Source organism: Canis aureus, chromosome 22, assembly GCF_053574225.1.
Source record: "Canis aureus isolate CA01 chromosome 22, VMU_Caureus_v.1.0, whole genome shotgun sequence".
Classification (NCBI taxonomy): domain Eukaryota; kingdom Metazoa; phylum Chordata; class Mammalia; order Carnivora; family Canidae; genus Canis; species Canis aureus.
The window spans coordinates 39,952,437-39,977,321 of NC_135632.1; the positions used below are offsets into that span (position 1 = coordinate 39,952,437).

Here is a 24,885-nt window from a genome sequence, read left to right on the forward strand (position 1 = left end):
CAGGGAGCCAGACATGGGGCTGATCCCAGGACCCTGAGATCATGACCTGAGGCAGACCCTTAATGGACTGAGACACCCAGGTGCTCGCATTTATTTTTTAATACAGACGACACAATATTACATTAGGTTTCAAGTGTATAATAGTGATTCAACTTCTCTATATACTATGCTGTGCTCCCAAGTGTAGCTGTCTATCACTGCACAACACTATCATAATATTATTGATTAGATTCCCTATGCTGTGCCTTTTATTCCCATGACTTATTCATTCCATAATTGGAAGCCTGGATCTCACACTCCCCTTCACCCATTTTACCCATCCCCTAAGCCCCTTTGGCTGGCAACCGTCAGGTTCCTTTCTCTGTATTTATAAAACTAATCCTATTTTTTGTTTGTTTATTCATTTGCTTTTTGAATTTCACATATGAGTGAAATCATACAGTATTTATCTTTTTCAGTCTGACTTATTTCACTCAGTGTGATACCCTAAGTTCATCCATGTTGTCACAAATGAATTATAACTCTAATATTGAAAAAGTCAGAAACACTGTTCCTCACAAATCAGTCCTTAAAATTATCTTCCCTGGGCAGCCCCGGTGGCTCAGCGGTTTAGCGCTGCCTTGGGTCCAGGGCGTGATGCTGGAGACCACAGATCGAGTCCCACGTCAGGCTCCCTGCATGAAACCTGCTTCTCCCTCTGCCTGTGTCTCTGCCTCTCTCTCTCTCTCTGTCTCTCATGAATAAATAAATAAAATAAATAAATAAAATAAATAGAAATATCTTCCCTGATGAATCTAGTTTGTATCTTTTTTAGGCCTCACTGATCCCAATGTACTAACAATTGTCAGATACGTGAGTACATTATGATCTTTAATAATACCAACTGGTATATACGGACACTGGGGCTTTGCAAAAGTACATATACAGGAGGACAGGACTCAAAAGAAATGTACAAAAAGGAAAACACAGTTGTGTTAAGAATGGTGGGATTAGAGGCCATTTTTTTCACCAACGAACCCTTTATTGGTTTTTTTTTCCAAACCCTTTATTGTTATAGCAACTGAAAAATTATTGGAAGATAATACAAAAGCATCTTTCCCACCACAGATGCTAAATCTCAACTGCGATCTTTATGTTTCAAGTACTGGATTCTTTTCTTCATCACCCACAGAAGCTAAGGGTGTTTTAATCTTGTTTTCCAAAAATCCACTAAACCAGGGGTCAGCAAATGATGGCCCAGGGGCCAAAGATCCAGCCCACCACTTGTTTTTGTAAATAAAGTTTTACTGGAGTACAGTCATGTCAATTTGTTCACATACTGTCTATGGCAGTTTCCTTGCTACAACAGCAGAGTTTAAATTATTTACTATCTGGCCCTTTACAGAAAATGTTTGCTGATTCTCTACTAAACCAAAGTTAGTATCTACTACAGCACATGAAAAGCTCATCAATGCACCATGGAAAGTGTTCCCCAAAGGTTAAATACCATCTCTAAAGGGTCGGGTCCTTAAAAAAAAAAAAAAAAAAAAAAAAACACTTTCAGTAACTATGGTCCAAAAGAGAGCAGTTCTGAGGGAGTAGAGGAGTGTGCAAGGGAAATCAACAAATTATATTTGCCAACAAGCCAAGGTCCAGGCTAGAACTTCTCCCAAGCAACTGAAGAACTCAGGAATGCCAGGTAATCCTACCCACTGCGCACCTACCTGTTTAAATCCACAAGTCCACGATTACCTAGCTGCAAATAACTCCCCCAAATACACTTCAGAGAGTATAAATTTTTGAATATAACATCCCAGGGTATCTTTGTAATGTTTAAGTGAAAGCAACAGTATCTACAAAGGTCCTTGTGAGAAATATGCAGCAAATCAATTTAGATATTCTACAATCTGAGTTAATCCAGATTATTAGACAATTGTGCACCTGGACTACACTGTATTCCCAGGCAGTCCCTTTACCCCACTGCTCCCACATTTTCTTTTCTATGTTGGCCTTCAACATACCGCTGTTATAGAGGCTAAACATTTTGTAACGGTCGGTAATTTTCTTAAAGCACATGTGTTAGAAAGTTTGCTTAAATCTGCAACCTAATTTTCTACCCTTATTTTTCCCCTCACCAATCTTTTCTACCTATTTTTAGCTTATTTCATACGGCTATATTTTTACATTGTGGTGGTTACCTCAAGTCACTTTTGCTAATAAGGTAGATTTTAAAGCAGGAATTAAAGTTAAATGAAAATGGGGCACCTGGGTGGTTCAGTTGGTTGGGCATCTGCCTTTGGCTCAGGTCATGATCCCAGGGTCCTGGGATGGAGCCCCACATTGGGCTCCCTGCCGGGGGCCGGGGGCAGGGGCCAGTGTAAGGAGGGGGGTGGGAAGGTCTGCGTCTCCCTCTCCCTCTGCCCCTGCCCTCTGCTCATGCTCTCTCACTCACACTATCTTGAATCTTTTTTAAAAATTAAATTAATATGCACAAAACATTTGGAGGGGAAAAAAAGACTACTATATAGAGCAGTTTGGGCTCAGAGCAAAATCAATCAGAATTACAGAGTTTCCCTATATCCCCTGCACTATCCTCCACCATCACAGCCTCCTTATTATATTTTAAATTAGAAAAATTGCATCTGCCTACCAAAGTAAAGCTCAGAGAGCCAGTCTTCTGGCCTCTCAGAAGTCATTTTTTTCCCCAAAAGCCTTCCCAGGCTCCCTGGCTAGTACAAATCCCCAAATTCAGGCTCTCCCATGCCTTATTTAGTGGCTTATGACACAGTCTCGCCAGGGAAGGCGCCCATGGGGTACATGTTTCTTCAGAGGTGCTCAGTATGTGATGGCTGAGCCAAACAATGGATTTGCATTGGCCTCAGAATTTGGTTTTTATGGACCTGCTCAGAAATATTCTTCTTGGGGTGAGTTCCACAAGAAGAATATAAAACGGCTCTGGCAAATGAAGAAACAAAGCTCTGGCTTCTTGATTAAACAGGAACAGAGGGAGGTGCCCCAAGGCATTTATTAACTATGAGTGGTTTACACCAATTTTCAGGCAGCTTTCTCATACAAGGAGGCTGTGTTCTAACTCTATGTGGGTGAGTTTTTTGGACCTTGAAATGTATTTTTCTTTCAAAAGGAAGAATAATGATTAAAGAGGATGGATCGTGTGAAAAGAAAGAGAACAGGTAATTCTCCCCAGGTGGTGAGCAGCACTGAGAGTGGGAGCACAGAGCGGAAGCCGGGCTGGTGGCTTTGAGGGAGACGCGGGGCACAGGAAGCTGGGAATGTTCCAGGATGCTCATTTGGTTGCTGAGCTGGTGAAAGGGCAGACAGACAGAAGAGCCCACTCCTACTTGGAAATGGATAGTTCTGCTAGGGAGGGCCTGCAGTAGGCAAACGAGCTTGTCTGGTTGAATGGTTTGATGGTGGCCATTCTAGCCTTGCTTCCTCATTTAGGTCAGTTGGATCTGAGTAAGGAATTTAGTCAGCCAACATATTTAAACTGGTTTCCCCTATTGCGTCTCATTTCCATAGTCTGTTTATAATCCTAATTGATGCAAATGCTCTTGTTATCTTGAATGTGAACTGAGTGCAGCATTCTGATTTGTTTAATTTTACATCATGTTGTCAAGCATGGGGAGGATAGTGGAGGATCTGAATGACAGAGTAGGGCTGATCCCAGCCTTATTTTATGTGGTACCTTTAACATCCTGCGATACAGGGAGAAAGTAATATATATATATAAACTTTATTTTTTTAAGATTGTATTTATTTATTCATTAGAGACACAGAGAAAGGCAGAGACACAGGCAGAGAGAGAAGCAGACTCCCTTCAGGGAGCCCGATGCAGGACTTGATCCCAGGACCCTGGGATCACAACCAGAACCAAAGGCAGATGCTCAACCACTGAGCCACCCAGGTGCCCAGAAACTACCTTTAATTAGAAGGTTAATAAAACCCAAAACAAGTTCAGGTAGGGACCTCTGAGGTTCCCTATTTGCAGGATCCCTGGATCTTGAGCTGTTTATTGTTCATGGAAGCTTTTTTGTCTAATTTCTTAAACATTCACCACAGTGCTAAGATGGTCCTCTCTGCTGCGGGAAGTTTGAAAGAACAGTTTTACAGTAAAACACAGCAGAACTCAGGAGGGAGAGTTATATGTTCTTAACTGCATTTGAGAGGACTTGAATTTGAATAGCACTGTGGCCACATGTCACAGCTCAGTAATAATCCTAACATTTTTCCCTATATCCTTTTTCTGAAAGCATTTTCCAAAATAAATAACAATTGCTTAACAGTAAAAGGGAGGGAGAAGCTACATTTCCTCTCCCTTCATACATTTTCCTTCATAGGGGGTTATTTGAGGGGCCCCAAGATGAACTTGCCCAACCCTCATTTTACAGGTGAGGAAACAGCCACGAAGAGTTAATTCAAAGTTGATGGTGGTTAGAACAAGAAACAGGATCTCTGCTCCTTAGATAGTTTTGGAAAAACTCCAGAAAAGTAATGGCTAAATTCCGTCTTGATACCCTGCGGTTCTGTTATATAGCGAAGAAAATCCACACTGGCTTCTCATTATCTGGCTGATGTCCGGAGATTCACTTGATGTTCTGGTTTATTTATTAGTTGTTTTGAGTGAGGGAGAAAACCTTCAAAATGCACAGAGAGCTATTCTTGAACCCTGTGTTCCTGGGGTATTAAAAGATTGTGTTTTAGGATATCTTATCTCCGAGTCTGATGCTAATTTCCTCTAACACGTGGCAAAGAAACTCAGTTTCGTAGTTGCTTCCAGTAACCCAACTTGTTACTATTTCATTTTCCAGGTTGTGAATAAAGAACCAGCCCTTAGGACAGTTTCTAATCTGCCAGTAGATAGCACATTTCTATGATGCCGCTAAAACAGAAGATGCACTTGTAAAGTCAGGAAGGCAGCTAGCTCAATTTGATTACCCTGCATTAAAAATGTGAGACTTTCTTCTGTGGGCTGAGGTCCTAGCAGTTCTTTAGGATAGAATGTGCTTCGATGGCTTGGGAGAAGTTCTAGCCTGAACTTTGTCTTGTTGACAAACGCAGCCTGTTTGTTTCCCTTGTATACTCCACTACTAAGGCTCTGCTATTTGGGGCTATAAATACTGAAGGTGTCTTTTAGGATCCTAGCCTCCAAGCGATTGTATTTGATGTTTGGGGGACACTTCCTACGGTGTGCTGATGAGTGAATATTACACAGAGACCATCCCATTTTTGTCAAGAGAGCATCTGTGACAAGCCAAAAACTATGTTCAACACTTGAAATCTAAGTCAGTGAGACTTCCTGAGTTTTTAAAGTAACAGTTTTTGTTATGAAAATGTAATCTAAAATGAAGATATTTTGAAATTATTACCTTGGAAACAGTTTTTGACTCATTTTTCCATAATAGTCTATTTTCTTAAAGAAAGAGAATATAGTACTAATAATGTTTGGGGAGGCTGGGCAATTATTAATGTCTTCTGTTTTCTCTTTAGTCTTTCCTGAGTTTTCCAAGTTTTCTCTAAAGAACATGAAATAATACCTCTATGACTAGAAAAAAATAAGTTATTAAAACAGAGGATAACTTTAAAAAGGCAATGGTTTTTATATTTAGAAAAAGAGGTAAGTCATCAAATTATATACTGAAAATAGTATACCTACCTGTTTGTTAATTATGCATCCATAAAGTTAATTTTATTTATTTATTTTTTTAAGGAGCACCTGGCTGGCTCAGTTGGTAGAGCACACAATTCTTAATCTCAGAGTTGTGAATTCAAGCCCTACACTGGGCATGGAATCTACTTTAAAAAAAAAAAAAAAAAAAAAGTTCTTTAAAAACTCTCAGAGTTCTTAAATTTTATTTTAAACAGTGTATATTATTATGTATAAGTTATAATCTTTAGGCAAAGTTAATTTGTGTAAACCAGCAGATGTTGCTGTTAAATTCCTACATGCTTCTTTTCAAGATAATTTATTAAATCTAAGTTCTAGAATACTGGTGCCACCAATTTTAGATTTGGGTCCTGTAGCCTACTATTACTAAAAGGTGGCAGGTATAATTCTATAGAATAGACAGTTTGCTAAACAAATAGTTAACAAAGTTATTGTTTAATGATACAGAGTTTCAGATGGTGATGGTTTCTCAAAAATGTGGATGTACTTATGCCACTGAACTGCACACTTAAAAAGGGTTAAAATCATCAATTTTATATATTTTACCACGATCAAAGTAACTTTAGCTTCTACCTAAACACTTTTGGGGAGAGACTTCATACTTTCTAAATCAGAACCAGTACAGGAGAAATACCTGACCCCTCAGGGTGCCTTTACCAGCAAGAAGTCTAAAATTAGGGCTTCAATTTCTTCCATTACAGTAATTGTAATGCAAAGTCCCTGAGATGAAACTTCTCCACACTGAGTGATTTTCACGAAGTCCAGAGGCATAAAGGCATGTCTGGAGAAGCAAATCCAAATCTGCCAGGTGCCAGGCCCCTGTGCAATGGGAAAAGCCGACTCCAAAGTCACTGCTGCTTTGACTTCATTCATTCAAACAAATATTTATTGAGTACCCACTCTGTGCCAGGCACTGTGCTAGAACTTAAGTCTACAACCTGTTCCCCTGGATGCTACTGTACAATAACCTGCTCTCAAACTACTTCATTATTGGGCAATTTGAAATAACATTACAGGACATGGTGGGACTTGTGTTTCTCAAAGGAGTGTTTTCTTGTTTCTTATTTTTTAATTTGTACTTTGAAATGATTCAAACTTGCAGAAGAATTGCAAGAATATTACAAAGAACTCCAGGAATATCCCTCCACCCAGATTCCACCATTACTAGTATTTCCACACATCTGATTTATCCTGTGCGTGCTCTTTCTCTTTCCCTCACCTTCCTCCCCTTTAGCTCCTCCCATCCATCCACACCCATCCAGCTCCGTCTTCCTCTCTCCTTACACACTTTTTCCAGAACCATTTGTTAGTGAGTTGTAGACATCCCGTTTTATCCCTAAATATCTCATTGTGCATTTTCGAAGCACAAGGACATTCTCTTATGTAACCACAGTACAATTATCAATCTCTGGTAGTTTCACACAGATTCAATAATACTACCTTTGATAAAGTCCATACTCAAATGTTGCCAATTATCCAAATGGTGCCTGGGTTTTATTTTAAGATTTACTGATTTTTCGGGGGAGGGGGAGCACAAGCAGGAGGGCCAGAGGGAGGAGAAAGAATCTCAAGCAGACTCTATGCTGAGCATGGAGCCCAACACAGGGCTGGATATGGGGCTCGATCTCACAACCTAAGATCACAACCTGAGATCACAACCTAAGCCAAAAGTAAAAGTTGGATGCTTAAACAACTGCACCCAGGTGCTCCATGGGTTTTTAAATACCAATTGTAAGGTCCCTCCTCAACCACCCAATGGACTGACAGCACCTCTGGAGACCCAGCTCATTCCCTTGCTTTTCACAGGACCCTTCCTATAAGACTCCAGGCAGAAGGAAATCCTCATTATTTTAAACTCCTTCCCCTATGATTTAATGAAGCTGACAGCTATAGCTGCCTCACATTCAACCTGACTTCTCCATGATATGATTTAGCCCTATTTCCTTTTGTTCCAGTCACTGAAAATCTCTAGATAAAAATATTGTCTTGTAAAATTCTATGGCACCACCTTCCATACCCTCTCAATTAGAACCTGCTCAAATCTGTGGGACTCTTCTGCTCAGCACCCCTCTTGGCATCTTCAACATAAAGCAGTATTTCTCAACCATTTTATCATTATCAGTCCCTGAAGGAGCATTTTTAGACAATTTTTCAGTAGCACCACCCAAATAAAATAGAAGATGTTTTCTATATCTTAGATAGCACCCTCAATGAAATTAATATAAGATACATTTATATACTGTATCTATATCTGTCCTTTATACACAAAAAGAGTAAGACATTTTTACCATCACCACTCCAGGAATCAAGTTTTTTGCCCCACTGAGAACGCATGGTGTAAAATGGCTCACAACCTGGGCTGGAGGTAAATAGGACAGAGAGTTGGGGCACCTGGCTGTCCGTTAAGCATCTGCCTTTGGTTCGGGTAATAATCTCAGGGTCCTAGGATCAAGCTCTGCATGGCCTCCCAATCAGCACAAAGTCTGCTTGTCCCTCTCCGTCTGTCCCTCCCCCAGCTAGAGTGCTCACTGTCTCGCTCTCTCTCTCTCTCTCTCAAGTAAATAAATAAAATCTTTTTAAAAAATCAATTACAGGGCAGCCCGGGTGTCTCAGCGGTTTAGTGCCTGCCTTTGGCCCGTGGCGTGATCCTGGAGATCCGGGATCGAGTCCCACATCAGGCTCCCTGCATAGAGCCTGTTTCTCCCTCTGCCTGTGTCTCTGCCTCTCTCTCTGTCTTTCATGAATGGATGAATAAAAAAAAATCTTAAAAAATCAATTACGGTGGTGGTGGTGTCGCAGCAGCCTGAGCCAGGGGTATTGCGTCAAGATGCTTCAAAACCTTATTAAAAATGTTTGGGTCCCCATGAAGCCCTACTATACCCAAGCTTACCAGAAGATTTGATTAGGAATGGGGTTGATGAGTGTCATCATTTATAAAATCAGGAGTGCTGATAAAAGAAGTAAAGCTTTGAAAGCCTCAAGTCCTGCCCCTGCTCATGGTCATCATTAACCAGCTCAGAGAACACATGAGATGGAACGTCAGTCTGGCTGTAAATCTCAGCAGGTTCTGTTAGCCGGGAACACGGAGCCACCACGTACACATGTACACATGTTGCTGCGTGAATAAACGTTAATTGTGAGGTGCGATAGATAGATATAGATAGATAGATAGATAGATAGATAGATAGATAGATAGATAGAAATTAAAAAATCAATTACATTGGAAAAAAAATTGGAGCACCTGGCTGGGTCAGTGGAGCATGCAACTCATGATCTTGGGGTTATGGGTTCAAGCCCCACATTGGGTGCAGAGATTACTTAAAAATAAAATCTTTAAGAACATTCAGGTGGTTCAATCAGTTAAGCAACCAACTCTTGATTTCGGCTCAGGTCAGGAGATCTGGCCTGCATTGATTGGGCTCTGTGTTCAGCCGGGAGCCTACCTACCTTTCTTCCTCTCCTTCTGCCCCTCCCCCCACTCATGCTTTCTCTCAAATAAATCTTTTACAAAATAAGTAAATAAAAAAATTAAATCTTTAAAAAGAAAAAAAACAATAAAGGCGATCAATGAAAGAAAAAAGCTGGTTCTTAATAAGATCAATAAATTGATAAACCTCTAGTAAAACTAAGAGAAAAGATATATATCGTCAGGGCTCCTGGGTGGCTCAGTGGTTGAGCATCTGTCTGCCTTGTGCTCAGGGCCTGATCCCAGGCCTGGGATAGAGTCCCGCATCAGGCTCCCCAAAGGGAGCCTGCTTCTCCCTCTGCCTGTCTCTCTACCTCTCTCTGTGTGTCTCTCATGAATAAATAAATAAAATCTTTAAAAATATATATATATTACCAATATCAGAAAAAGCAAAGATGAGTATCACTAGAGGTCTCAAATGTATTAAAAAGGTAATAAGGGAATACTTTAAGCAACTCTACTATAAATTTGACAATTCTAGGAAATGGGCCAATTCATCAAAAAACATGAATTACCAAAACATGCCTAAGATGCAACAGATAAGAGAAATAGCCTTATAACTATTTTAAAAATTGACTTTGTAGTTAAAAACCTTTCCAAAAAGAAATCTCCAGGCCAGATGGTTTCCCTGGTGATTTCTACCAAATATTTAAAGAAGAAATAACACCAACTCTACACAATTTTTTCCATAAAATATAACAGGAAGGACACTGCCCAACTCATTTTAAGGCCAGCACTAACCTGATACCAAAACCAGACAAAGACGATGTAAGAAAACGACAAACAGATATCTCTCAGAGACAGATGCAAAAACTCTTAACAAAATATTAACTGGCTGAACCTAGCAACATAAAGAAAGAAGAACATGCCATAACCAAGGAAGGCTTATCCCTGGATAGCAGCCTTGTTTCAAAATTCAAAAATCAGGCAGTACAATCTACCACAGTCATAGATGAAAGCAGGGATCAGTAAAGGGCCACACAGTAAACACATCAATCTTTGCTGGCCACAAAGTCTCTGTCTCAACCACTCAACTTTGTCACTGTCCAGTGAAAGCAGACATAGACAATGCGTAAGCAAATGGGCATGGGGGTGGCTCAGTAACACCTTATTTACAAAAGCAACAGCAGAGCCTTTTATAATAAAAACACTCAACAGACTAGAAATAGAAGGAAGCCACTGCCACATAATAAAGGTCATTTACAGTCAGTCCACAGCTAATATCATAATCCACAGTAAAAGGTTGAAACCTTTTCTTTTCAGATCAGGAACAAGGCAAGGATGCTCACTCTTGCTTTTTATTCAGCAGAGTATTAGAAGACACAGCCAGGAGTGCCTGGGTGGCTTAGTGGGTTAAGCAGCTCAGGTCATGATCTTAGGGTCCTGGGATCCAGCCCCACATCAGACTCCCTTGCTCAGTAGAAAGTCTGCTGCTCCCACTTCCTCATTTACTCTCTCTCTCTAATAAATAAAAGTTTTAAAAGAATAAAAAGTAAAAAAAAAAAAAAGAAGTCCTAGCCAGAGCAATCACACTAGAAAAAGAAGACATTAATTGAAAGAGAGAAGTACAATTATCTGTTTGAAAATAATATGATCATATGTATAGACCCCCTAAACGTTCCACATACAAAAAGCTGTTAGAACTAGTCAACGAATTTAGCAAAGCTGCAGGATACAGAATCAACACTCAAAAATCAGTTTTGTTTGTATACACTAGAAATGAACATTGGCAAAAGGAAATTAAGAAAACAATTCCAAAAAAGAGGCAGTATTCTCTTGGATATCAGCTTAGCAACATATTTATGGATATGTCTCCTCAGGCAAGAAAAACAAAAGCAAAAATAAACTATTGGGACTGCCCTAAAGTAAAAAGCTTTTGCACAGCAAAGGGCACCATCAACAAGGTAAACAAAGCAACCAATGAATGGAAGATATTTACAAATGATGTATCTGATAAGAGGTTAGTATCCAAAATATATAAAGAACTTATGTAACTCAACACCAAAAAACCACCAAATAATAGGATTTAAAAATGGGCAGAAGACCTGAATAGACATTTTTCCAAAGAAGACATCCAGATGGCCAAGAGACACATAAAAAGATGCTCCACATCACTCAACATCAGGAAAATGCAAATCAAAACCACGAGATTTCACCTCAAACCAGTCATAATGTCTAGTATCAAAAAGACAAGAAATAGGGATCCCTGTGTGGCTCAGAGGTTTGGTGTCTGCCTTCAGCCCAGGACGTGGTCCTGGAAACCTGGGATCGAATCCCATATCGGGCTCCCGATGTGGAGTCTGCTTCTCCCTCTGCCTGTGTCTCTGCCTCTCTCTCTCTCTGTGTCTCTCGTGAATGAGTGAATAAAATCTTTAAAAAAAAAAAAAAAAGACAAAAAACAAGTGTTGGAGAAGATATAGAGAAAAGGGAACCCTTGTGTACTGTTGGTGGCAATTTTTATACCAGTACAATCACTGTGGAAAACAGTATGGAGGTTTCCTTAAAAATTAAAAATAGAGACACTCTATGATCCACTAGTTCCCCTATTGAGTAGTTACGAAAAAACACAAAAGCACTAATCTGGAAAGATATACACACCCCTATCCTTATTGTAACATTATTTGATATAGATGAATGGATAAAGAAGATGTGTGTGTACACACACACACACACTCAGCCATAAAAAAGGAGATCTTCCCATTTGCAACAACACAGATGGTTCTAGAGGGTATTATGCTAAATGAAATAAGTCAAATACCATATGATTTCATTTTATATGTGGATTCTAAGGAAATAAAGCAAATGAATAAACAAAGAACAGAGAAACTCCTATATAGAGAGAACAAACTGTGGTTGTCAGAGAGGAGGTGGACACGAGGATGGGTGAAATAGATGCGGGAGATTAGGAGGTACAAACCTCCAATAAATAAGTCATGGAGATGAAAAGTACAATACAAGGAATATACTCAATAGTGTAATAATGTTGTGTGGTGACCAACAGTAACTATATTTACTGTGGTGAGCACTGTATAATATATAGAATTGTTGAATCACTTTGTGCACCTGAAACTAATATAACATTGTGTATCGGCTATACTTAATAAATTTTTTAAAAAGAAAATTTTATTAATAGCGTCAAAAAGAATAAAATACTTCGAAATAAATCTAACCAAAGAAACAAAAGACTTATACACTAAAATCTACAACAATTTCTGATAGAAATTGAAGACAAAAAGAAACGGGAAGCCATCCCAAGTGTCCTTGGATCACAAGACAATATTGTTAAGATGTCCCTACTTTCCAAAGTGATCTATAGATTCAAGCTCTATCAAATTCCCAGTGGCGTTTTTTTTTTTTTTTTGCAGAAATAGAAAAATTCATCCCAAATTCATATGGAATCCCAAGGGACCGAGAATAGCCAAACAATTTTGAAAAAGAAGAGCAAAGTTGAAGGACTCACACTTCTTGAATTCAAAACATAATCAAGGGGTGCCTGGGTGACTCTGTCAGTTAAGCATCTGCCTTCCGCTCAGGTCATGATCTCAGGGTCCTGGGATTAAGACCTGCATCGGGTTCCCTAGTCATCAGGGAGTCTGCTTCTCCCTCTCCTTCTGTCACTACCCCCCGTTTGTTCTCTCCCTCTCTCTCTCTCAAATAAAATCTTTAAAAAAAAAATGTTTTTCAAAACAGTATGGTGCTGGCAATAAAGACAAACAAATAGACCAATGGAAAAGGATAGAGCCCATGTGTTATAGGGTCGTATATATGGTCAAATGATTTTGGACAAGAATGCCAAAAACACCTAATAGGAAAATGATAAATGGTGTTGGGAAAACTGGATGTCCACATGCAAAAAAAAAAAGGAAGTCTGGGCCCACCATGTACAAAAATGGACTCAAAATGGATTAAATATCTAAAAGTAAGACCTAAAAGGATAACACAGCTAGAAGAAAATACAGGAGAAAACTTCCTGACCTTGGATTTGGCAGTAATTTCTTGAATAACACACCAGAAGCCCAGGCAACAAAATCAAAAATAGGTGAAAAGGATTACATCAAATTTTTAAAGTTTTGTGTATCAAAGGACACAGTCAACAGAATGGAAAGGAAACTTGCAAAATGGGAGAAAATATGTTTTTAATAAGTGATAAAAACTCATTTCACTACACGTATCATGAAGAGTGAAGCTGTGCTTCTATGGCATACATAACATGCTCTGTGAGAGGATATAAGACAAATCAAATTAACCTTGTACATCCAAAGCCAGGGCAAGAAAACCCTTTCCAGATCTGGGTAGGAATTCAGGGAGCTCACGCTGCTCCATTTTTATTTTATTTTATTTTTTTCCATTTTTATTTCTTAAAATTCCCATAGTGCTTACTATGTGCCACACACGGGCCCCTGTACTTTACAAATACTGACTCATTTAAGTTAACCCTCACAGCTATCCTACAAGGTAGGTATTCTCTTTAGCCCATTTTTTCAAACGAAGAAACTAAAGCAGAGAGAGGTTAAAGAGTGTGTCCAAGTAAGCGGCGGCTCCTTCCATCTCTGCTCGCTGATGAAGGCAAGGCTCCTTTGCTGTCATCCGCATACTGTCCTAGCAGGCAGCAACTGTGGATGGCATGTTAGCCCATCCAGGAATGGAAGTGAGAATAAAACCCCATTACTTGGCAAATTGGATGGCCTTCCCAACCCTCTGAAAGCCTGAGTTTTCCTTGTTTTGCTCTCTGCTTTCTCTTATTGCAATTCAAAGAGGCTAGAATGAAAAGGTCATTGGGGTCAGGTTTATAAGTTCTTGCCATCCCTGTGACTATATAACGAGAAAAGGACATCTGGTCCTTTCTGAGCAGCCCATCCATAGTGCCTCCCAGGAGGCACATCCCATGTGCTACCCTCCTACCTGGTCAGTGTGAAAGCTCACACTGCTGGGGCTCCATGGAGAGTACCCATCTGATCTATGAGAGCAAAAAGAAGTGACATATGGGGCTTTGATTTTTTTAAATGAGGGAGCAAAATGCCTCATAAATGGTGATAGCACTGACAATGCAGACCTTCTCCATGAGGAGACTGACTCCATAAACCTTAGACTCCAAGAGACACATGAATTATGGCTCAACTACAAACGTCTGCTTGCTTGACCCTGCAGAAATACTTGAACTGACTTCCAGTCCCAAAGTCTTCAGCTGTAGGACCACCAAGGGTATACTGAGGCTGCTCTTAGAGAAACTGGCCCATCACCCCACAAAAATTCCCAAGACACACTGTCCTCTTTATTCAAACAAATGCTTTACAGGCACTTTTAAAACAAGTGTCACCACAATTCTAGATAACAGAATTACAATAGAGTTGTAGATTTAAAAATGCATATAAATTATAATTCATTCTAATTTTCCTAGGTAGGAGTAACCAGGACCAAGCAATATGTTTCCCACTCTGTTGGGTTTACAGATGACAGAACTGGCTAACATTCATATAGGATAAGACAACTAAACAGGAAAGGGATCAAAACACAAATCTCCCATGCCTTTGGTTTCATGGTCTTTTGGTAAGCTGCAAATATGCCAGCTTTACCTAGTTTAATAGACACAGGCTCACAGACACTAATAAATTCAATCAACATCATCCTTAATAGTCTAAGAATCATTTTTACCAGGGATCCCTGGGTGGCTCAGCGGTTTGGCACCTGCCTTTGACCCAGGGCGTGATCCTGGAGTCCCGGGATCAAGTCCCACGTCGGGCTCCCTGCATAGAGCCTGCTTCTCCCTCTGCCTGTGTCTCTGCGCGCCTCTCTCTCATAAATAAATAAATAAATAAATAAATCAATCAATCAATCAATCTTAAAAAAAAAAAAAAAAGAATCATTTTTACCAACCTGGAGCATCTTCCAGACTGGTCTGGAATAAGCCTTACAGAATGGATGCCTCAGTGGCCAGTTTAGAAGACTAGCATTAACACAGACTGGATTCGTTAGCTCTATTAATTTTTAGATATATGCTACATTCAGCCAGGAAGTCTATGCTTCATGCCCCATAGCCTTTTTTTTTTTTAAATAGACCAAATGAATTTTTGTTAACTTTTTATTATAATTCTGATAAGTTACAAGAAGAGTGCAAAGAATTATTTATCGCTAAAGAACTATTAATATTTTATCACAGTTGTTTTATCATTTTTATACATACAGACACATACACACACACATATATATACATGTTTCTTGAGAGTAGGTTGTCAATATAATGCCCCTTTACCTCTAAAAACTTCAGCGTACAAATCTTAAAATCAAATAATTTCCATGGATATGGTACTATTACCCACAGACCTCTTACAAATTATCTAATTATCAAAACACTATCATTTGTAGGAAAAGAAAATATCAGATCATGAGTTATATTTAATTGTTCCGAAATATGTTTTGTACATCGTGAAAGGAATTTATAGTCCTAAACTGAAAAACAAGGCAAAAATAAAGACGGAAACAAACAAAACAAAAAATACTAAAAATACCAGAAGTGCTCCAATGCTAGAAAGGAAAAGGAAGCAAGCCTTTAGATAAACAGAAATTCAGACAATTCCATGACATGCATAACTACAACTTGGCCTCTTCCAAGGAGGTCACACTTTGCTTTTGTTCAAAAACAGCATCCAGGCTTAACCTTGACTTGAGGGACACAAGTTGGGTCCTCTTTCTTTAATATAAAGATTTTCTGGGGCACCTGGGTGGCTCAATGGTTGAGCAGCTGCCTTTGGCTAAGGGTGTGATCCCCAGATCCTGAGATTGAGCCTGCTTCTCCCTCTCCTGTGGCTCTGCCTCTATGTGTCTCTCATGAATATATAAATAAAATCTTTAAACATAATAATAATAATATGAAGATTTTCTGAAGGATCTTTAGGTGTGCCCCATAAAAATGGCTTATCTTCTTACTCAGTCTGAGGAAACACTGGAGTTTGGGCTGTTATTTCACACTATTTTCCTGAGTTTCAGCACATTCTAAAGGAATCATGAAAACTGACATTTGACAGAAAAATTTCAGTTACAGGAAACTGAATTAACTGACTCCAAGAGTGTTAAAACACACTTTGGGCCAAGGTAGCAAGAGCAGAGTTCTCATAAAAAAAGAAAAAGGTGTACACCAGCCAGGCTCATAAAAATTACGTGAAGAATTTTGCTAGTCCAAAGAGCAACATAAATGTGAACTTCTAGACAATAAACATGCAGCAGCACTCTCTCAACAGTGCTTACGAGCACAAACTGGCTTTTGCCCTGTTCAACTTCTTAGGGACCAATCCACTAAATGAGTCAGCTGGAATTCGCACACAGAAAAATTCTATGCTATGTGGTTAGCCAAGGGGGTCGGGAGGCCCATTTTTAAGGTATTAGTATTAGGGTGGAACTCAGATACACAAGAATCTGAAAAGCAAAGTGTGTTCAAAACATGTGACCCCTTTCGGCCGAAGTCCATACTCTGAGTTTAATAAACTGGGAAGCCTCTGTGTAAATCAAGATGCATCTGCCAGTTCTCATGCAAAGTCAAAGGGCCAAGGAGTCCCCTCGGCCAGCCCTAAAAGCCCAGGTGAAGAAAGGACAGTACAAGCAAGGAAAGTCATTACTAAGGAGGATTGTGAAGGCTGTAAACACACAGCCCTGAAACAGTGCTGCTTTCTGACCAGGGAAAAAGACCACCACCACCAGACACCACCGACTCACGCAGAGAGACCCAGCCCATGGGATGGAAACAAAACCACTAATTAAAACATGAGGCCCCTTCTTTGGGAAGGCCACGGCAAGGAGAGAGAGAGAGTGGAGGATAAAACAGAACTATTATCTCGCAATGAAATGAGCTGGTACAGGTCTACCCTGAGGCAAAGCCCTCCATGATCTCATCTATGAAATGAGAGGGTTGACGATCCCCAGGTTCTTTCCAGAGTGGTGGAAAGAAAACATACTTTGGAGTCAGACACACTGTGCCTCCACTAGTTACCAACGGTGCAATTTATATCATATGCCTCACTTTCTTCATCTGGAGAAGAGAGAATCTACTGCCTTAGTTAGGTTTAGATCTGGCTCTGAATAGTGGCTTTAAAAAAAAAAAAAGATTTTATTTATTTATTCATGAGAGACACAGAGAGAGGCAGAGACATAGGCAGAGAGAGAAGCAGGCTCCACGAAGGGAGCCTGATGTGGGACTCGATCCTGGGACTCCAGGACCACGCCCTGGGCCGAAGGCGGGCACTAAACCACTGAGCCATCCAGAGATCCCAAATAGTGGCTTTTAAAAATGCTTATTCTCCCTTTTGCAGAAAATTCCAGAGGTTGGCAGCCCAAGATCTGTGAGGTGGCTCTGATCAATGAAATCCTTAGAGGCCAGAAGTCTCTTCTGTCTTGATGGCCTTCATCTCAGTCCCCTCAAGCCTCAAGATGGGGGCTGGGATCCCAACCACCACAACTGTATTCCAGTTGCGGCCCTATGTCTGTATTCCAAGAGCAAAGGAAAAAGAAGGAAGGGTACAAAGATGATTCCAGAAGACTACTTTGTGAGGGACTTTATTCTATGTCTAGAATATCATCACGTGGCCATCCCTAGCTGTGAGGGAGATGAAGGGTGAAAATACAGTTTTATCTAGGACTATGTATCTAGCTAGAACCTGGGGTCCTGTGACTATAGAAGAAGGATAGAATGAAGAGATCTGCAATACCCCATCTCATTTTAAATGGGATAATGTAAAATCTAACACTTCCTGGACCCACAAATGTATTCCCTCTTTCTAGTGACACTGACAGTTTGTGATCTGTGGTCTCAGCCCTGTAAGAGGTCCTTCATGCAGTAGTCTTTTACAGCCTACTGTAAAAGAGGCCACACCCCACATACAACCTGTACTGCAGCCACACCAAATCTACCTCCTTCTTTCATGCTTCCAAATCTTTGTACTCACAAAGCCTTCTCCAGGGAAGCCTTCCCCCGGCTCCTGTCTGCATGGTGAACCTCTCTCCTCAACACTCTAGGTCTCGCTCACCTGCCACTCTCCCTCTCCCGTCCATCCCCAGGCAGAGCTGGTGCTCTCGGTGCTCTCACTGCCGGGTGCTTCCCTTAGGGATCATTCACCACCCTGTGTGGTTACAGCAGCTTGCATCTGATGAGTGCCAGTCACTGTCCTAAGCCCTTCACACAACACTTCTCGGTCGATCTGAAAACTCTGACACTCTATCACCCTCATTTTACACATAAAGAAACTGAGGTACAGAAAGGTTATTCCAGCTTGTCCAAAGTCAAGCAGGTAGTAAACAGCCAAGGCAGGATTCAAGCCCAGGCTTTTGGACCACAGAATCTGTACTCAGCCACCACGCTAGGCTGCCTCCACTACTTGATTAAGGGCTCTAGGTGTCATTTTAGAGCAGGGATGGTCAAACTCCACCCCACAAGCTAAGTCCAGCCCACCACCTGTTTTTGTAAATAAAGTTTTGTTGCAACAGAGATGAAGCACCCTACTTGTTTACAACTCAAGCGTTGCATAGTTGCCATGGAGACTGGCTAGGCCACAAAGCTGAAAATCTTAATTACCTGGCCCTCTACAGGAAAAGTTGGCCCACCCCTGTTTGAGGCTGTCGGCTACTCAAGATCTCGCCTGGGCTTGTTCTCCCCGCATCCACAGCATCTCGCCTGGCATCTGGCATACACACAAAAGGTGCCCAACAAATATGTGTGGCATGAACATTCCACCAGGCCTAATTACAGCAAAGCGGAGCGTATCTGGGGGCTGATACTGCCTGCCTACTCAGGACCTGGAAAGTTTCCCAATTCTGTCCAGACTCTACTTAACAACCAAAACACCCGGGAAAACTGTGGTGGTGGTTTTGCATCATGTTGCTCGCAGCCCAACATGCATCAGATGGAGTGACCACTGCGAACCAGTCGAGGGTCACTTGTACCCATCACCAAACCCGTTCAACTCCCTCCCCTGAACACATGGCTCAGGTAAAACCCCAGGTCTACCCACATGTGGGAGAACATGAATTCTACTGCTTCTGGGGGGGTAAGGGGGGTTTCACCCCACACTCCTCCTCCACTCAGAGGTCACTGCTCACATAACCGGCTTTGCAAATAAACACTTAACACATCCTAGAAAAGAGTCATTAGAAACTGATGTTGGTTGCCTTTCAACTGGTTATATTTTCGTCAAAATATTTATAGAAAGGGACCTAACCACACGAAAACATAAATAGCCCTCTGAAAACTACAGCAAAACATGAAAAAGTTATTCAGGGCTCAAATGCCTCCTTTGACCTTGAAAGAATAGGCTTGCCACAGGACTGTGTATAATGTTTCCTAATTTTATCATAATTATTGATGTCATTGCACAAGGCACACAAATAAAGCACTTTCTTTCTGGGCTGTGACCATATTCGATCCAGTCTGGGTTATCAAAAATCACATTCTGGAAGGTTTTCTTTTTAATTCTGTCTTGGCCTGGCCCCAAATCGCATCAGGCAGGAGCCAGGCAGAGCTGCAAAAAGCCTCCCACACTTCCGGCACAATCATTTCAAACCTCTTTTCGGGACACAAAGGCCACATCTCTTCTTTTTCCCAGGGTTTTCAAACAACTGTCCACTGGAGCAGACTCTGAGGAACCACAGACTAATAAGCAGCAAATGGAAACAGTCATCCACTCTGCGAATCAAATAACTTGTCACCTAGGTCCCTGTGCAGAGGAGGAAGGGCTTAGAAACACCTGCCTATCTGCTAAGTTTGGGGCTAAAATGATCATCAACTTGCCCCCTCAGTTCCATGAAGTTACTCACTGGTCTAAAATGTTAAACTCCCAGGAGACAAACTTCACCTGAGGACCTACTGTGTACCACCCACTGTGCTAGGCCTGCCACCCCAGGACCTACTGTGCACCACCCACTGTGCTAGGCCTGCCACCCCAGGACCTACTGTGCACCACCCACTGTGCTAGGCCTGCCACCTGTAGCAGCCTCACAGCAACACTGCATGGTTACTATCATTTTATATATGAGCAAACCAGGGCCCAAAGAGTTAAGTGACTTGCCCAAGGTCAAGTTCCAAAAAAAAGAGGTTGAGCTGGCAATGAGTTCTAACCTCTTCACCAGCCCGGGCTTCTACAAACTACCCCTCTAAGAAGCTGGCTGGGATGGGGAGCAACCCATTCATTCATACAGTGCTGGTAGAGTGAGAAATAGTTCTGCTAAACTGGAAAACACTTTGGGAGCTTCTCCAGGCACCTACACTATGACCCTGCAATTCCAGTCCCTAGGAAATTTATTCCAGAGAAATAAAAGCACATGCCCACACAAAGACTTATATACAAACTTATATCCAGAAGTTTTATGGATAATAGCCAAAAACTGGAAACTAAATGTCTATCTACGAGGGAATGGGTAAACTGGTATACCACAGAATGTAATATTACTCAACAACAATAACAAAAACCAAATTACAGGGGCGCCTGGATGGCTCAGTTAAGCATCTGCCTTTGGCTCAGGTCATGATCCCAGGGTCCTGGGATCCAGCCCCACATCAGGCTCCCTGCTCAGCAGAGAGTCTGCTTCTCCCTCTACCTCCTCCCTTCCACTTGTGTTCTCTCTCATTCTCTCTCTCTTTCTCAAATAAATAAATAAAATCTTTTTAAAAAATTATAATCTACTGATTGATGCAGCAACATAGATGAATCTCAGAACATCAGGCTGATGGAAATAAACCAGACTCCAAAAGGATATCCTATACTGTTCCATCTATATAAACCCAAGAACAGACAAAACTCATTCATGGTGCTAAAAATCAGAAAAAGATCATAGAGGAAGTGGAACTTGACTAGCAAGGAGCACAGGGAAAATTGGAGGGGGGCAGGGGGGGGATCAGAGAATGTTCTGTACTTTCTGAAGCAGTGGTGACATGGTGTCAACAATTGCCAAAATTCATCAAACGGAACACCTGAGACCTATGCATTTTATTGTATTTAATTGTACTTTTAAAAAACAGTCTTCAGCTAATGAGTCATTCAGATGACAAAATGGAAAACACAGAGGATCACAAGTATACTTACTTCCAAACTGATCGCTCATTGGTATTTACAGAAAGCCCAAAGAAAGTCTGATTTGCCCTAAAAGCAAATTAGGTTTGCTCACTGGCATTAGAATTTCCCTCACAACGGTGCCTACCTTGCATCTGGCCAAGGGTCTGTCTAGTAGACAGAGATGGATGAATCCACCAAGCCTTCCTGACCAGCCCACTGGCAGTCAAGACAGCAAGCCTTTGACAAACAGAGATGGCTGTCACCAGGGCATCCAGTGAAGGGTGGAAAAGGTGGATGGGGAAGGTAGAGGGCTTCAGAACCACCTTAGAGTGATGCCCCTATGGGGGCTGTGAGTGCCATACTGTAGCCCTGCTATGTCCGCGTCCTAACCTCTGGCAACTGCAAGTGCTACCTTATAGGGTATATGGCAGACATGCTTCCACTAAGGATTCGAAAAAGGGGAGATTATTCTGGGTGATCTGGTTGGGTCCTAAATGCAATCAGAGGAGTCCTTCTAAAAGGGAGGCAGAGGGAGACCTGACACACACAGAGGAGAAGGCAACGTAAAGACAGAGGCAGAAACTGGAATGAGGCGTTATGATCCAAGGAATGCCGGCAGCCACCAGAAGCTGGAGGAAGCAAGAAATTAATCGTCCCTTAGAGTGTCTGGTGAAAGCATGGGCCTGCCAACACCTTCATTTTGGCCCAGTGAAGCTAATTTCAGACTTCTGGCCTCCAGAACCATGAGAAAATAAACATCTTACCGCTGGGAGTTACCAAGTTCATGGTCATTTGTTACAATAGCTGTATGAAACTAATACAGACTGGGAGCCTTAAATCCAGTATTGGTTCTGCTGGCTGTCCATATCCCTCTAATCGCAATTCAAACTTTTAAGAAATATTCAAATTAATAAAAGTTGTTTTTTTTTTTTCTTTAAAGAAAACAGCCTCATTACCGTGGGAGTAGGCAGAGATTCCCTAAACAGGACTTAAAAAGAACTCAGAGGAAAAAAATTTTTAATGTGACTATATTAAAATCTAAAATTTGGGGATGCCTGGGTGGCTCAGTGGTTGAGCATCTGCCTTCAGCTCAGGGCATGTTCCCAGGGTCCTGGGATCAAGTCCCACATCAGGCTTCCGGAGTGAAGCCCTCCTTCTCCCTCTGCCTATGTCTCTGCCTCTCTCATGAATAAATAAATAAATAAATAATCTTAAAAAAAAAAAAAAAGTTCACCTCAGGAAAAAATAATGATGGAAAAAAAGAAAAGAGGAGAAATAATATCACCCACAATCCCATCAACAAAGGAAAACCATAATAACCATTTGGCGTGAATTCTCCTCAAATACGCATACATTTCAAAAAGGGAGGGGAAGAGCGCATCCCACAGGGAGTGGTTAACCCTGGCAGGTGCTCCATAAATATTCTGAATCATAAGTGAATAAATCATGTTATATGCTGCTTTGTCACCTAGGCAACCACCCCTCTATTATTACTGTCCATGAAGTAACCCAGTGTCCTGAAAGGGTTTGAGTATGCAGGCTCCCAACAATCTGGCAAGCCAGACAGCAAGATGTGTGAATACTTTCTAAGTACACGTGGGCAAGAACATAAAACCCAGGTTGAAAATCAACCCCGGTAGCACTAACTGCCTCTAAAATGTACTCAAGAGCGTTCGTTTTAATTCAGCGTGGTTTTAAAAGTTAATGCATGTTCCCCCCTGACTTTTCTAAATGAGCCAAGTAGCCCCCAAAACCCTGGAAAATTCTGACCAGAGGCTAAACACTCATTCTCAAAGAATGTCACTCAAGCAAATCAGGTCGAGAGCAGGCCCTAGATATCTGGCCATGAGAGGCCCACGTAATGTGGGCAGTGGTGGGCTCTCAGTCACAAGATAGATCAGACTTCTGACCCTGAAGACACAGATGGTTGCAGAGAGCAGGGCCAATGACAGACATGTGAACTTAGAGACGAGGAAACAGAAGCAGGTAGAGAACCAAGAATTACAATAACAGTAGCTAACATGGTCAAAACACAAGAAAACCCTGTTTTAACTTCTTCTCTGTCACCCATTCAGTCCCTGAGCTATTCCATAGTATCTATCTACTGAACCCTCATTATATGCCAGACCCTGTTCAAGACACTGGGAGTACAGCACTGAGCAAAGCAGACGATTTATACCCTGTCCTCAAGGGGCTTACATCTCATGCAGAGACAAGAGGAAAATGTGGAGCATGTCAGATGGTGGTGGTTATGGAGCAAAATAAAGCAGGGAAGGGAGATAGGGATTGGAGGCTGGGGGAGTAAGTCACCTGTCATGCAAATGTTTGCTGGGTTCCAAGTTTATTTTTTGTTTTTTTAAAGATTCTATTTATTCATGAGAGACATAGGCAGAGAGAGATGCAAGCTCCCCCCCAGAGTGCCTGAGAGGGACTGGATCCCAGGACCCCAGGATCATGACCTGAGCTGAAGGCAGATGCTCAACTACTGAGCCACCCAGGCTCCCAGGTTCCAAGTTTTAAAATGGTCATCAAAACCAAACCATCATATCCTCTCCAAAGAACTCTGGGATGATCACGTTAATGGAGTTCCAGGGTAACCACAGCATTCAGAAAATAAACCAAGAACTTTACAGATGAGAAACGATCCACTTAAGAGGGACAAATTGAAGATTCAATAATAGCTACCGGTTCTCCAGATCTTGTTATGCACTATTCTCAGCCGCTTAACAGACCAGTATCCTCACGTAATCTTCACACTGAACTAATGAGAAGGGTTAACATCTTTTCTCCATTTAACAGAAAAGAAAACAGGAGCCCAGAGCAATTGAAGAAACAGCCCAAGGTGACATGTGTGCTAAATACTGATGTTGGGGTTTGGCCGTCAGAGTCCACATTCCCCTTACATTCCAATTAAACGTCCACTACTGGCCTGAGGTTTTCTTTTGCTGATACTTATCTTACTTATCCTATTCAAGATTTGCCTTTTAATATTTTTTAAAGATTTATTTATGTATTTGAGAGAGAGGGTGCACACAAGTGGGGGGAGAGGCAGAGGGAGAAAGAGGAGGTCAAGCAGACTTGCTGCTAAGTGTGGAGCAGATGTAGGGTTTGATCTCAGGACCCTGAGATCATGACCTGAGCCAAAATCAAGAGTCAGATGCTTAACCGACTGAGCCACCCAGGTACCCCTTGCTTTTTAATATTTTACTGAGTTCTTACAACCCCACCAATCTCACACACACACACACACACACACACACACACACACACAAACTGGAGGCAGGTTTCATATTTGCAATGTCTTCTTTTCTCCAGATAATAAAAACCGAATGGCAATGAAGACTCTCAAATATTTAAATACCACTTCCTAGATCCAATTAGAAATTATTTTCTCAAACACCTGATGTCACAAGCAAACTCAAAATAGTTCCATTTGGGTTTGAGACTAAAGTTAACCTTAGGGCAAATTAGAGTTCATATAGCCAATTTCTTACGGTATAGAGATCTCAAATTGAACACAGTCCAAAGGGAACTCCTGGTTGTCCTCCATCCCCCCTGCAAATATGTTCCTCCCCTGCAAACCTCATTTCTCTAAAGGACACCTCAACATCCATCTCAGTCTCCCAGAGATGCAAACTCAAAAGTTCTCCTTGGCCCCTTTCTCTCACCTCCTCATCCAACCCATCGGCAACTTCTATCCTCTCCACTCCACTACTATACTT

At 41.4% G+C, this 24,885-nt stretch overlaps 1 protein-coding gene and 1 pseudogene across 2 annotated transcripts in view; one reads left to right on the top strand and one right to left on the bottom strand.

Moving 5' to 3' along the window:
- Positions 1-24,885, bottom strand: part of OSBPL10 (oxysterol binding protein like 10) — a 295,297-nt gene that overhangs the window by 266,742 nt on the left and 3,670 nt on the right. The gene's annotated exons all lie outside the window — the stretch shown is intronic.
- LOC144294372 (ATP synthase F(0) complex subunit j, mitochondrial pseudogene) lies at positions 8,453-8,972 on the top strand (annotated as a pseudogene).